The 14,729-nt window shown below is 46.7% G+C and overlaps 1 pseudogene; it reads right to left on the bottom strand.

Annotated features, from left to right (window-relative positions):
• LOC132419107 (uncharacterized) overlaps positions 1-4,381 on the bottom strand; it is a 49,648-nt pseudogene extending 45,267 nt beyond the window's left edge.
• Positions 4,382-14,729: the final 10,348 nt, after the last annotated feature.

Here is a 14,729-nt window from a genome sequence, read left to right as displayed (position 1 = left end):
GGAGGATCTGCTCCGTGAAAAGGGGCAGCTGGTCTTTCTTGGACTTTGCTTGGGTTTCTGGGGCAGGGAACCTAGATGTCAAGTTTAATGAGCGTCTTTCTGGCTCACCAGGAATGGAAAACATGCTTGTGGGTAAGGAGGAAACTGATCATAGCAAATAAACCCATTTCTTGAGGACAAGCCCCAGCCGTGGGACGGGCCTCTCTCCGGGTGCCGAGCAAGCCGGCTTCCTGAACCCGTGCACGGAGCTGTGACCCCGGGGACGTGGCGGGGCCTCGGCGGCTCAGACGCTTTGGATGCCCGGCCCAGCTGATGCGCTGCACTGTGGCGGCATGGTTCAGGCAGCACCGAGACTGCCTTTTCGGGGGCCTCCGACAGTGGTGCTGACATTTCATACGCATGTGGGAATATATGCACCGGAATTTAAAATGTTCTCGGTAATAAAAGAAAGCCTCAGGAACCCTGCTACTGTAAAACAGTGATGTGAACATTGACATCACAATGATATTAAGGAAAAAAATACCAAAAGCGCCACTGCTTCCTTTCGGAGCCTTTACTAAGACCAGAAGTGAAACAGACTCCCTGTGACTTTAGCCTCCAGAGTGTAAACTTGGCCAATCTGTCAAGCAAATAACACGTGGTGACTGTGTGACTTTGGCTGGTGTTACCGGGCAGATATCAGAGAAGCACATCACTTGTTCCCAGGACGCAGGGCCTTCGGCACTTAAACCGGGACAGTCCAGGGCAAACCGGGACTTGGTGTAACACACATCCAGGCCCAACCCAGGCTACCTAATGAATTCCTGCCTGCTTGTCAAGGCTGGGGTCTCCCCTCTGAGAAGGGCCGTGGCGCTGTGATCCATGCAGATGTTCTCCTGGTTTGTGGCACTCGTGACGTTCTGTTCTCTTGTGCTCAGCTGTTCCAGGTACGTCCACGAGCTATAGCACTAGCGTCGCCCAGGAGCTTGTCAGAAATGCAGGATCCCAGCCTCAACCCTTAAATCTGCACGTTTCACAAGGTCCCCAGGGGGCTGGTACAAAATTTGCGATGCTGTCCTAATCCTCCATTTGGTTTGAGAGGTGGACTTGTTTCTCCCAACCAGGGGTACAAAGAGCCCCACAGAATGAGGGTCCCCTCCTGCCATGCTGGGTACAACGTGGGCACTCGGGCACCTTAACTGCTGGGACTGCATGGGGGGCCCCAAAACGTGCCTGGGAGTCACCTCAGCCTCTCCCCTCACATCCTGTTCCCAGTTGCTTCCTAAGGAGTTTCATAGACCAAACAACACGGACATATATCGCAGCGAGTGCTGCGTATCTGGTTAAGGAGTCCGGACATTGTCACTCTTCTTGGCGACCCTGCGTCCGAGCCCCTCCCTGTGTGAAGCGAGGTTCCCCGACCCTGAGTCTTGGTGGGAGCCAGGCGATGCCAGAATTACGTTTTCCTCCGCATCCCAAACTGTGAGTAGTGAGACCCCCCCGAGAATGGCACGTCCTCAAGTGCCAACTGAGAGTGTGGGCCTGTGACCTTGGCCTTGCCCGTCAGTCACTCTCCACACTGGACCAGGCAACCAGTCTCGCTGGAGCGGGGGGCCATTGAGCAAGATTCCGGGGGCAGAGGAGCGATCACAGCTCCAGCCAGGAGGGCGGAGCAAGTGGAGACCCCGGACCCACAGGCGAGATGGTGGGTCTCACCCCGGGCTGGTCCACAATGAGATGTTTCTGGGTGGCAATGGAGGCCCTGAACCTGATTCTCAGATTTTCCAATTCTTTCAGCTTCCCAGTGTACTTTCAGTAAATCCCACTTCTGCTTATGCAGTCGGTTCCTTTTACGAGCCCTGACTTGCAGGGGACGTGTGTTCACTTGTGAAGGTCAGGGCCTCCCTTTCTAAAGCGCCTACTGGTAACAAGGAGGCAGGAGAAACCACGGGCTTCACGGAGACTAATTAGCGCTTGAGAGTTGAATCGAAAAGTTCTATCTTCTGCTTTCCTACCACATCCTCTAAGTGTGAACAAGTCAGGGATCTGATTACACTGGAAGACGTTCAGGCCGGTCCCAGGGACCTACGGAATATTGTACACAGTGTACTCCTTCAAGCAGGAAAAGAGAGAGCCATCGTTATTCCTTTTTCACTTTGGAAACGGCTGGGTTTGGCACACAGAACTCAGTCGATCCATCACAGATATGTTCCGAACACCAACCATATGCAGACTTGGCTAAAGCCTGACCCAGTCTGCTTGGCAGACAACATGTGAACCTGGACTCCCATCAGCCCACGACTGGAATCAGTTAGGCTGATTTGTGGCCTGCTTAGAAAATGCTGAAAAACTGAATATCTTCGGAAACCTTCCATTCACCCCGCAGGGGTTCTTTTCTCCCTTCTTTTTGGGGGACGTGAGAAAGAGAAGGAAAGAAAGAGTGTCCTCTAAAGGGCTTATTCATCGTGACCAGAGCCTCCTTGTTAAAAACAAAACAAAAACCTCAGAGAAAAAACGTATCCCCTACTCCCCAGGAATGAGCTGCAATGAGCTTTTCCTGTGGAACCTGCCCCCCACGGGCTGGGGGCGTCGCACTGGTAAAGCCCATAGCGGCGGGAATCCCCTCCAGGAGCAGTGAATGGCGTTGCTTCTGGGCTTGGCTTCTAGGTAATGATAACGTAATGCCCAGGGTGACAGGTTTCTCACTCGAGGACCTTAAAAAGTGATTAGGGCAACAGACAACAGAGACACTCGCAGGGGACAAAGGTGGCATCAGGAGAAGTCAGGAAAGGCTACATCTTAAAAAGTGTGTTTGAGGGCTTCCCTGGTGGCGCAGTGGTTGAGAGTCCGCCTGCCTATGCAGGGGACACGGGTTCGTGCCCCAGTCCGAAAAAAAAAAAAGGATGTTTGAGGGAGGTACTAAGGGATGGGCGGAATTTGACTGGTAATGGGAGGCATGGGGAAAAAGCATATTAAGAGGGTATCCTGTGAGGAGAGGGATGGAGGTGGAGAGAGTCTTGGGGGGCAGAAACTGGTCCAGTTTAACTGAGATACAGAGTGTGTAAAGGGACATCTCGGGGGAGCAAGCGGGAAGGGCAGATCTGCATCAAGGGTCCTTCAATGCTGTGTCAAGGGGTTTCAAAGAGAGTCTCAAAGTAACGGGGATTCTTTGAAGCCTTTGGGAGGGTTGCATTAGTCAGGATGGACTCAGTGCTGCTGCTGTAATAAGCAACCACTAAACCCCGATGGCTTAAGACTGCAAGCGGGACTTGCCATGTATGTTACATTCAGCTGCAGGCTGCACTGCACACCGTCCTTACACCGTCCTTACCCCAGGACTCAGGCCGGTGGGGTTGCTGCCGTCTGGGGCACACCGGTCACTGCGGGAGAAGGAAAAGAAAAGCTCTGGAGGGTCTCACCCCGGTGCTGAGTGTTCTACCCAGAAGTGACACTGTCCCTTCCAACAATACTTCTGAGAAGCAGGCCTTGACCCCGTTGCTGAGAAGCAGTGACTGGAAGTGCTTTATGAGAGGTGCTGATGGTCAGGGTGCGGGCGGGTCCCAGCCGGATTCTCAGATGAGCATCTTCCGGTAGAGGGTGTAGGACTGAATGGATTTAAAGGCTAATGGGGTACAGCTGCCTTCCAAAAGGCTGTTGCAACCATCCGGGTAGAAAAGAATTACCTGCTTAAGTAGGAATGAGGAGAAGGGGACAAATGGACAAAATGTTACAGAAAAGGGTTTGTAGACTGGGCCGACCATCTGGGCAAGGTGGTGAGGGGCAGGGAGGACTTGAAGACGCCCCCCATTTCCAGTCTGGAAGGCTCAGGATGGCAGTGCCAGGAGTTGGAACAGGGAATGGGGAGGGAGCACCCGTTCTCTGCGACGAAGTTTAGTTACCAATGGAGGAAAAACCGGTGCTTACCCGTTTTATTGAGCAAAACAAAAGCAAAGCAGAACCCGTTCAACTGGCAGTGAACCCATGAGCACCTGGTCCTAGCCTTGCGCAGCGGACCCGATGATTCATCGTGAAATGCCGCTGGGAAATAAGCCGTCCACGAGGCTTATCCACAAGGCTGGGAAATCAGCCTCCTCCGCAAGCATGTTTTTTTTCTTTCTTTTCAGATGACTCAAACTTTTGCTCATTTTGACTGTTTTGAATGGAAAATGTCCTAGCTGTGTGTAGAGTGCCCGACTTGTTGCCAGCTCCGTTTAAAACAAGTGTCACATTCATCTCTATCATCCCCACGTCATTCCCGATGTTTTGGTTACGGAAGGTACTTGGACTGCATGAAGGAATTCAGCCTTTCATATGGACTCGGGGACACTCTTATGACACTGACCGCGTCCTCCTTATGGTTTAAGATGTGGCCCAGCACGCGCAGTGTGTCCTGTAGACGCATGTCTGCGTTGCGGGCCCCGCCCTCCCCTGCCGGCCTCTCGGCAATCGTGTACGGTTCCTGGAGACTCTCCCTGTGTTAACATCCTTGCCCGAGTACCCAACGCCCAGCAGGCAAGGTGAGCAAAACTCTCATTTGAGTCCAGCCAGTGCACGGAGTGAGAACAGAAGAACTACAATTTGGCTGAAGACTTGGGGCGTGAGATACACTGTGAGAACTAGAAGAGATAATTCCTAACTCAGTGACCGATCACACGTAATGAAATGTTCGTAAGTCTTTAATTCCCGGCACCATCGGTGCATTCTCATTGCGCATGATATTAGCCTTTGGCGCCAGTATCCCGTCTCGATCGGTTTCCAGATTGTACCCTTTGTACTGTTCCTGGAATGCCCCTCCCTCATGACCCCTCCATCAGAAATTATATTTAGTCTTCAGGACACAATTCAGGTGACAGCTTCTTCGAGATGTCTTTCCAAGCTCAGGCTACAATTAGTAGCCTCCTTCTGGGTCCCTTTTCTACTTGATGGGATCTCTCCACACAGATCTTTTATTTGTTCTTCTTCTAGAAGTTTGTGGTGGTGTGTTCTTCTCCCACAAAATTACGCCTCAGAGTCAAGAGCAAGACCCCAAACCTTTCCTCGTTCTAGAAGGTGTTAGACCTCCTGCTGCTGTTAGCTGAAGTCTTCCTCTGGGAAGAGACTACGTCGTTTAGCAAAATCATGCACAAAGTCCAACTCAGACAATGCCGCCTTGAAGAATTCTGTTCACTGTGGCTCTCTGATGCCACTGCCAGCAGGAAATTCCTCACCACATAAGCCTTGGGACGTGCTCAATGAAGCTGGAATTCCTTTGTCCTATTCATGCTACGGCAGGCCAGCATGGCATGGCATTTTGATTCTTCTCAGTAAGCTTCAAGAGGTTTTACAGTTCAAATTAATAAGCCTTCAGAATTCATTTCACTGGGACTTTATGAAGCTCGCTTTACTCTAATACAACTGTCAATGCAAGTGACTCTGGTTATTTGCTTGAGAATATGACCTACACCAAAAATTACAGGAAGGGTCAGCAAACTAAACGGGTAGCTGCACTTAAAGGTGTGTGGGACGTTGCCCACGAAACCTCAGCAGTAACGGCGCTGATACTTTTATGGCTCCGCAGTCAGTGCGGGAAAGGTCAGCAAGCAGATCTTCTGAAAATAATCTTCAGGTGTTCTTTTCATAAATGACCGATTCAACAATATGGACTGGAAATATACCTCGATAAAAACTTTCAAGGTTCGATGTGTGTTATCTACTTAATGAATTCAAATATTTATCAAATGCTTACTACGTACCAGACACAGTTCTAGGCACTCGGGACATAGTAGTATATAAACCAGGCCAAAATGCCTGCTTCTTGGAGCCTTTTGGACGGATCACCTAAGCACTGGTAGGTCTGTTCGCAGTCCTGGAATGTGGATTTTGTTGTGCTCATTTTACGATGATAGACTGAAGCTCCCGCAGAACAGGAAGCTTGATCAAGATCAAGACAGCCGATCAACAGACAGGTCTGAATACACATCAGTTCCTTTGGCTGCAAGTATTTCCTCTGCTGAATTTACATTTCCCAAAATTGTCTTCTTGAATGTTCCCCGGGGGGTAGGTGTTTCATAAAAATGAAGATTCCGTATTCCAATATATTTGGGAAATTCTTTTTGGTCACAGGTTGGGTTCTAGAAGCAGCTGCTGAGGTGCACTTTTGCACAGAAGAAGATTCTGAGGACATATGCTCTTAGGATCGACACCTGGGGAAGAGAAGGGACGGGCTGGAAGCAGGATCAGACGGGGGAGGGCAAGCGGCGGTGCAGTCTTAGGGGTGGCCTCAGATGGGGCTGCAGGGATTCTGAAGATGAGATGAGCCTGCAAAGCTGTCCTGAGTGTGGGGAAACAGCCAGGCCTTTACATCCCCAGGCCAGTCATCGTTTGGCTGTGGCCCATCCCCGGAAGGAAGCGTGACCTTGGACAAGGTAGCTCAGCTCAGCAGAGCCAATCACCAAAGGTGGCCAACAGCTGAGGGGTGCCCGCAGGGGCACTGCCAGCAGCTGGGCAGTGAGTCCTCCTCCAAAGGGACATCTGGGGGGCACAACACAGCATCCAACGGACTGTGATATCTGTAAGCACGAGATTGAAATTACTTGAATACTCACTATATTTGACATGGTTTTAGATACATCCACGCGTGCAGTCTGGACATGGAACATGGCCCAGCGTCTGGGTACACAGTCCTGAAGCTGGACAGCGGGGACTTGACTATGGGTTCCATCACTTAGTAGCTGTGAGACCTTGACTGAGTAACTTGCCCTCTCTGTGCTTCAGTCTTACGGATAGGGGTCTGTAAGATGGTGAAGAAAAATAGTTTCTGCATCGGAGGTTGTCGTGAGGATTCAGTGATAGAATATGTGCTAAGTCCTTAAATTATTTATGTATTAAGTCCTTACATAGGTGCCTGGCACATAGTAAGCTCTCAAAAAATATTAGCTATCCTTTTTTTTTTTTTTTTTTTTTTTTTTTTTTTTTGCGGTACGCGGGCTTCTCACTGTGTGGCCTCTCCCATTGCGGAGCACAGGCTCCGGACGCGCAGGCTCAGCGGCCATGGCTCACGGGCCCAGCCGCTCCGCGGCATGTGGGATCCTCCCGGACCGGGGCACGAACCCGCTTCCCCTGCATCGGCAGGCGGACTCTCAACCACGGCGCCACCAGGGAAGCCCAAATATTAGCTCTTCTCGTCCTCCTATTTCATTGATCCTCCCAGCATCGAAGTGAGTTTGGTGTGACGACCCCATCTCACCAAACAGGAAGCTGAGGCTCAAGCGGTGACTTTCCCCTTGGCGACAAGGAGCCAGGAGTCAAGGACCACTGGGTTAAGCTCTTTACACCAGGAGACCTCACGGAGGATGGGGTCAAACGCTGTAATACCTGCATCTCTAGCTTTGGTTCCAAATTTGCTTTAGAAAGAAATCCGTTCCCTGCACTGTGCCGTTCCCATCTCCTCTAAAGTTAGAATTATGTTTACGAGAACCTCCAAGTGGAGGTTCCATAAAAGTGTTAGATTTTCCTCAATAACAAAAGCATTTATTTTTCAAAAATAGCATTGCTTTGTTAGGAAGTGTGATAACAGTCATCCTTTTGGGTAGTGTCCCTGGCTACTATTCAAAGCCAAGCCCACTATCCTTTCATTGTTTTTTATTTTAGATCAGGAAAGACCTGAAATTTGGCTCTGAAAATTTCCTTAATTTGTAAGAAGAAATATTCCCCTGGAAGTCCACTTGTTAAGAGCAGAGAGGAAAAACAAAGCTCTAACAAGAAATGAACAGCCTTGAAACCACGGGGTTTTCAGAATTAAATTGCTGAATTTTCATGTCACATCCTTTCTTGGCCATTCTCTAGCTATATCTGCCAAAAGTAACAAAACTTTTTGCTCCAAGCAAAAATCTTCCTAGGTAGTGACACTGATAATACTTCCCCAAGCAGAGCCTCAGGGAGGCATCTGGGCCCAGCTTAAAGGCAGGGATGAGTTGAATCATCTCCCCGGGGAGGGAGGGTTCGTTAGAGCAGTTTCAGACAGAGGAATAGTCACCTTCTGACCTCTGAACAGAGTTCTCTGGAAATGTCCAGAATGTCTGCTTCCAGAAACATTTCTTCCTTTGTTTCATCCCCATCGAAAAGTACTTACACGATACCCGTTCACCTCTGGGGAAGCAGTAAAGCTGCAGGGAGAGAAGTCATACATATGGTCCCTATGGCCTTGGAACTCACAGTCTAAGATGCAAACATATGGAAAAAAGATACATGGACAGGAAGAGATCGTATGTCAATACATGGCCAGAAATAAATTACAATATTTCTATCATATCTACCTAAACCTTTTCTCTTTCAGCTTCAGCTTCTCTTTATAACCGAGGGAAGGCAGGCCTTCCACTGAGCTCTAACATTCTATGAGTTGAGGATGAGTGAGCTTGGAAATTGGTGCAAGCTATGTAAACCCCAGTATAGCCGGCCTTGCAGATAAAGGAAATCTACAACCTTCATAGATTATGGAAAAGACAAGCCTGCCTAAACTGTCAGAACGATGGGGAAAGAGATGGCTTCTGAACCTGAAGCAAGAAGCAACCCAAAAGTCCACGGACAGTTGGATGGATAAACAAAGCATGGCCTATCCATAAGATGGAATATTATTCAGCCCTAAAGAGGAAGTAAATTCTGACACATGCTGCGGCATGAAGAAACCTTGAGGACATTATGCTAAGTGAAATAAGACCGTCACAAAAGTCCAAATATTGTATGATACCACTTATATGAGGCACCTAGGGTAGTCAAATTCACAAACACAGAAAGTAGGATGGTGGGTGTCAGTGGCTGGGATGGGGGTGGTAAGGGTTGTTGTTTAACGGGTCCGGAACGTCTGTCTGGGATGATGAGAAGCTCTGCAGATGGATGGTAGTGATGGTTGCACAACATTGTGAACGTACTTGAGGCCATGGGGTTGTACACTTAAAGTGGTCAGCACGGTTATTTCGTTATGTATATCTTACCGTGAAAAAGAAGAGTTCCCCCATACAGACATCAAATTTTTTATTTTATTTTATTTTATTTAAAATAAAATATTTTTAAAAATTATTTATTAAAAAATTATTTAAAATAAAATATTTTCTTTTAATAAAATATTAAAAACAGTTTCAATAATCCTTAAAAAACCCCACACAATTAAATCTCCTTCATCTGTTCGTTCAGTTCTCTTTAACTAATTCTTGTACCACTGGCTCATGGGTCAGCAAGCTGCTTTTGCAGAGTTATTTGCTTTTGGACTGGAGAGAGCTGAGAAACGTGACTCTGGTCTGATACAAGCTGTCAGAGTTGTGTAAGTGATGCCACCTTGATTAAACTCCCAAACCTGTACGCATGAGTGTATTTTGCCAGGAATCAATAGTTTAGTGCACCTGCTATAAGCCTTTCCACTAATGCTCTGAGACTATCCTTGGTTAAAGATCCAATGCTAACCTGGATATTATAGAAAATTCCGGCAAATACGAGGGGAAAGCAAAAACCACCTGTTGAGAAAAACTCTGAATAGTGATGGTTAATTTATTACAGTTACTAAGTGTAATAACCTCACTGGTCCACAAGGCTCTGGTTCGTGGCTACCTTCAGGGGAGGGATGTATTACAGGCAGTGAGAGCGCTGGCACACCTGTAGGAGTTCCTGTCAAACGTAAAATCTCTGAAATATATTTATATTAATAACATACTACCTGTGAAAAATTAACTTGGGCAACCTGAGTTCTCTTTTCACTTGACCGTCTTCCTGTGTAGCTCTTGTTAGTGTTGACCTATTTACCAAATAGACAACGTACAAACAAACCCAATCATTTCTATCATCCCTCTGTATATAATATGAAAGAATGAATCTTTGTAACTGCCCAGGGACCTTCTGGGAAATAACATATGTAGTTTAGGTGTAAAATCTATTTTGAAATTTAAAAATATTAAATAGTGCGGGGGGCAAAATTTACTTTTTCATTTAAGTTTTAAAGTTATTAGAGGGGATTTTGAAAGGATCATAGTTACCTAGGAAAAATGTGATTTTAGCTTGACTACTTATGCATCAAAATGACAATATGATATTTCGAAACACACTGAGAAGATAACACAGCTGTTAGGTAGGGATCTTAGTTCTTTCAGATGTGAGGAACTTTGAAATTTTAAAAGTAATCAAGATAAAAGTCAGCACAGAGCACGAAAAGTTACTCCTAACATATGGCATCTCGCCTGCCTAGGAAAATTATGATAAAGGTAAAGAAAGGTCTTTTGCTACTGCTTATTACGAGCAGATAAAATATTCTAAGACCTATAGTCATTTTAACAGAAAGGAAACCAAATTCTAATTTTACATGGGTCTGTTACCAGGAAGGGAGTCACAGAACTTTTAATGAAATTATCTTATGGATAAACCCATGAGAACTGAGTAGAGTTTGGCAAATGCAGACACACTCTTACACTTTTTTAGATTTGTTATTTCCAGGTATTATAATCCAAGGCCAATCAACCACCTCCACCCACACCTTCCACAGGTGCTGCAGCCACTAGCATTCTACCCTTCACTAAAGTCCTCCACCTTCTGGCGCCACCTGACACTTTAATACAAAGCTATCCTCTTTCTCTCTTAAAAAGCAAAACCACATTTTATTACTTGGCACATACAGTTGTGTTTCTTTGCCATTATTATTCCTCATACAGTCTCAGATAAACATATTATATTGATTATATATTCCTATAAAGTATAACTTGAACCAGAGAGAAAACTTAAAGGTGAGTAATTGAAAGTTCTCCGTCCTACACAAGTATTTCAGCAGATTCGCAAATCCCACAAACACACGTACTAGGACCCCCTACGGCTACCTCCATCCTTACACATTTTTATAAAATGGCAGAAAATGAACATGTTTGATAAGTAAAACCCAAAGGAACAGCTTATATATATTGTTATATATAACAATAACAAGCAAAGATATGGATACATATACGTGTATGTACACACATGCACACAAATACATGCAGAACTGATTATATAATTTGCAGAACTCAGTCCAAAATGAAAATACAGACTCCTCGTTAAAAAATTTCTATATATATCTATATAGAAATTATGTAGAGATATATACATGCATATCTGATAAAATAAAAACTTTTAATGGTGACATTCCAGGCATGACCTCGGTTGCACAATGACTTTGCCTAATTTATCCTGGTTGAAAGGAGGCCGTCTATTCTAAATTATAGTGTTTCAACAGTCTATCTTATTTAAAAAATTGTTCAGGCATCCGAAAACCGTCCATTAATTACCTTGATTTAATGTAATTCAAGGTTTTAGGTTAACGAAGGATTTTGAGACTTATATTTAAGCTGATACACTATAGAATATAGTAAAAGTTGATATAAAAATTGTCAGAACGAGAATTCAAATTAGTTGAACATGTAATTTTATACTTTTCTTAATTTAAACATTACATAGAAGTAATGTCTGTTTACCTGACCAGGAAACCAGTAAAATAAATAAAAATTTAAAAACCTCAGGAAGTTTACATTATAAGTAGTCTCTTCATGAGAAAACAAACCCAAATCTTTAAGTAAAATGTATCCTTGTATTATAGTCCTCGCTTATAAAATCGAGGAAAAGTCACGCAGCTGGTTTTTAAACCAAAATTATTGAACCAGTTTGATTTATTTAACCATTCACCTTGCTTATGTGAACTGAGATTCTTAATTAAAAGATTCCTAACTAGCAGTTTCTATAAGAGGGCCTTTTTTTTTTTCTTAAAAGACCAGCACATCTAAAGTACTAGAAGTTCAGTTTCTTTATTTTCTAGAAATTCAGGGAATATTAGATACAGGTGAGTGTTTACAATTCTCTATAAACCAATCTGAATAGAACTTCTTTTAGAAAATACATCATCAAATTTATATCCTCAATTTATTAATATTAATAAATATTAATATTTATTAATAATAAATAAATTAATATTTATTAATATTAATATTCGGAATATATTTCACATGGAAACAACGAGAAACAGAGGTTGTTCTCAATGACAGATGTACAGACCCACCGAGAACTTGCAGTTGTAGTTCTATACGCTGAGCTGCAGGTCAAAGGTAATCACAGAAATAGTGAAACTCACCCATCCAGTTCTCAAAGAGCCGTTCTCTGTTCCAGTGGGCGTGAAATATTTTCTTAATTGATTTGATTCCTAATAGATAAACAAACAACAAAAAATTAACAAACTAGATTCTCCCATCATCCACCCAGCCCAACAGACCATAATGGGTCACCAAGAGATCAGCCCATCAAGGCAGATTTCCAATCCCTGCTTTCACCGAGGAGGCTTAACTTAGCAGCCGTGCACAGACCAAATACACAGGGTGCTCTCTCCCCGTGCAGTGGAGACCAGCTTAGTGGTCAGACACCCACCGGTCTTGAAGACAGTGTGGCCCAGACCCAGAGTTTCCTGACGCATGAGAAGAATGTCAAGGCCAACTAGTGACCCAAGATAAAAACTGGTTTCACTGGAACGGACAGTGGAAAGAGACTGTTACACAGACCAGAAACAAAAGCAGAAACATAGGACTTCCCTGGTGGCGCAGTGGTTAAGAATCCACCTGCCAATGCAGGGGACACGGGTTCAAGCCCTGGTCTGGGAAGATCCCACATGCTGTGGAGCAGCTAAGCCCATACGCCACAACTACTGAGCCTGTGCTCTAGAGCCCGTGTGCCACAGCTACTGAAGTCCATGTGCCTAGAGCCCATGCTCCGCAACAAGAGAAGCCACCTCAATGAGAAGACTGTGCACTGCAACGAAGAGTAGCCCCTGCTCACCGCAACTAGAGAAAGCCTGTGCACAGCAACAAAAGACGCAACACAGCCTAAATAAATAAATAAATAATAAAATAAATAAATTAAAAAAAAAAAAAGCAGAAACATAGAATCAGAATTTGAAACATTGAAACCAAAAATCCAAGAAACCCCAGAAAACCAGAGAGTCACCGGAGACGGCGTTCGCTCGCTCCTAGAGACTGACTTTGGGACCCAGGAAAGCGCATGCCTGGGACCAAGCAGAACATGGGACTCTTCTGGGGGAGACACAGTTTAATGGGCTTCAACAAGGAAGCCCATGGGGGCCTTTCTATGAAACAATCTCTAAAAGTGCCAAATTTCCCAAATGTTAAAAACACAAATGCATGAAAACAGAATAAACCTGTGTCAAAGATGTATTTAACTCGTTAACGAGGAAACAAACAGATGAGCTGATTTAAAGAGCGTTTGAAGTACAGTATTTACAGCCACCGAAGAAAGCGTGTGGAATTAGACACCAGGTTAGAGTTTTCTAAATTGGTTTACGTCCATATAGCCATACCGCTTGGGGTTGACTTTTCTATCCGACAGAAATAATTTGCATCACTATCTGGCATAAATCTCCAAGTAACTTCCGTGAATTTGGGTCCTGATCTGTAGCAAATGGTTAGCCCAGCAAAGGATGGGTTTTGAACCACCCTTGGAAGGGCGTTTGGGTCAGGCTCCAGCATGACACCGCAAGGACGCGCATCTCTACTTTGCCTTACTTTCACCTTGTGGATCACTTTGCGTTTCCAGGCAGGCAGGTGGTACAATTAGAAGGGGATCTGGGGCAGTGAGCCTGGTATGGGACGCAAGGCGGCTGAGAAGGTACAGACACGGTAGGGGTGCCCTCGTAAGGGAGTTCCCGCTGGAAGGGGGTCTGCACGGTTTCCTGGAGGAGACGTTGGGCCGTCAGGGCTGACGAGGAGGCTGTGTGCTGACCCGGGAGCCCATGGGTGCAGAGTTCCCCAGGCAGGACACTCGGAATCACCAGCAAGACCTTTCCTTCTGTGGCCTGAGGAGCGGGTGCGGGTCGACATCAAGTGGACTGGGTGTTCTAGAAGATGCGTTCACGACACCTTGCCCCATCGCTCACGGTGACGGGAGGCCAAACTGTTGCCGCCTTGGCCGTGACCCACGAGTCTTCCCTGGCCGGGAGTGCAGCCCGCGAGGCTCTCGCATTGCACGCTGAGCCCGCTTCCTGGTTCTGTTCCTCCCTTCTGCGCCCCCCCCCCATACGCGGTACCAACCACCGCTACATTTCAAGCCCGCCAGCACGGTGCCCAGGAGGGGCTCCCTGGGGCGTCCACTCCATCGCCCCCACCGTGCCTCCGCCTGCCTGTCTCACTCGTTCTGTCTCATCTCAGCCCACAGTCCTGGCCTCGCTGGCCCTCTGCTCACACGTTGCTCTCTCTCTCCTCCCGAGCGCGCTCAGCTGTCTCCCCACTCCCGGCAGTTCTTGGCCCTGGGTCCCTCCCCTCCAACTGAGCCCCTCTCGGTGCAATCCCACCCCCGCCGGGCTGCTTCCCACTGTCCCCAAGGGCTCTGCTTTCAGCCCCTCTGTGTTCCGAACCTTCCTCCTGTAAGCCTCGAGGCTTGCGCCTAGCTCTGCCCTGTGACCGCATCCCTCGCTCAGAGCATCTGAACGTGCACCAGGTGGCCTGTGGATCAGGCCTATTGCTCCCTGGGGGTGATTCGCGACTTTGGATCATCTCCAGGTGGTCTTTACGGCCACAGCTTTCCCAGGTTGGCCTCGAGATCCACCCATGGCCCAAGGCTGGGGTGGGGTTACATGTGGACCCCTCCCTGTGCCCCGGTCCACCTGCAGCTCAGGGCCCTGGGGCTGAACACCTGGAATCAGCCCCTCCCCTTCGGGTCTCAGAACCCCAGAACAAGCCTATAAGACAGCTTGAAAATGGATCCAG

The sequence above is a fragment of the Delphinus delphis genome, chromosome 2 (assembly GCF_949987515.2).
Source record: "Delphinus delphis chromosome 2, mDelDel1.2, whole genome shotgun sequence".
NCBI lineage: Eukaryota > Metazoa > Chordata > Mammalia > Artiodactyla > Delphinidae > Delphinus > Delphinus delphis.
The sequence above is the reverse complement of the archived record's forward strand: the minus strand, read 5'-3'. Positions and strand labels throughout refer to the sequence as shown.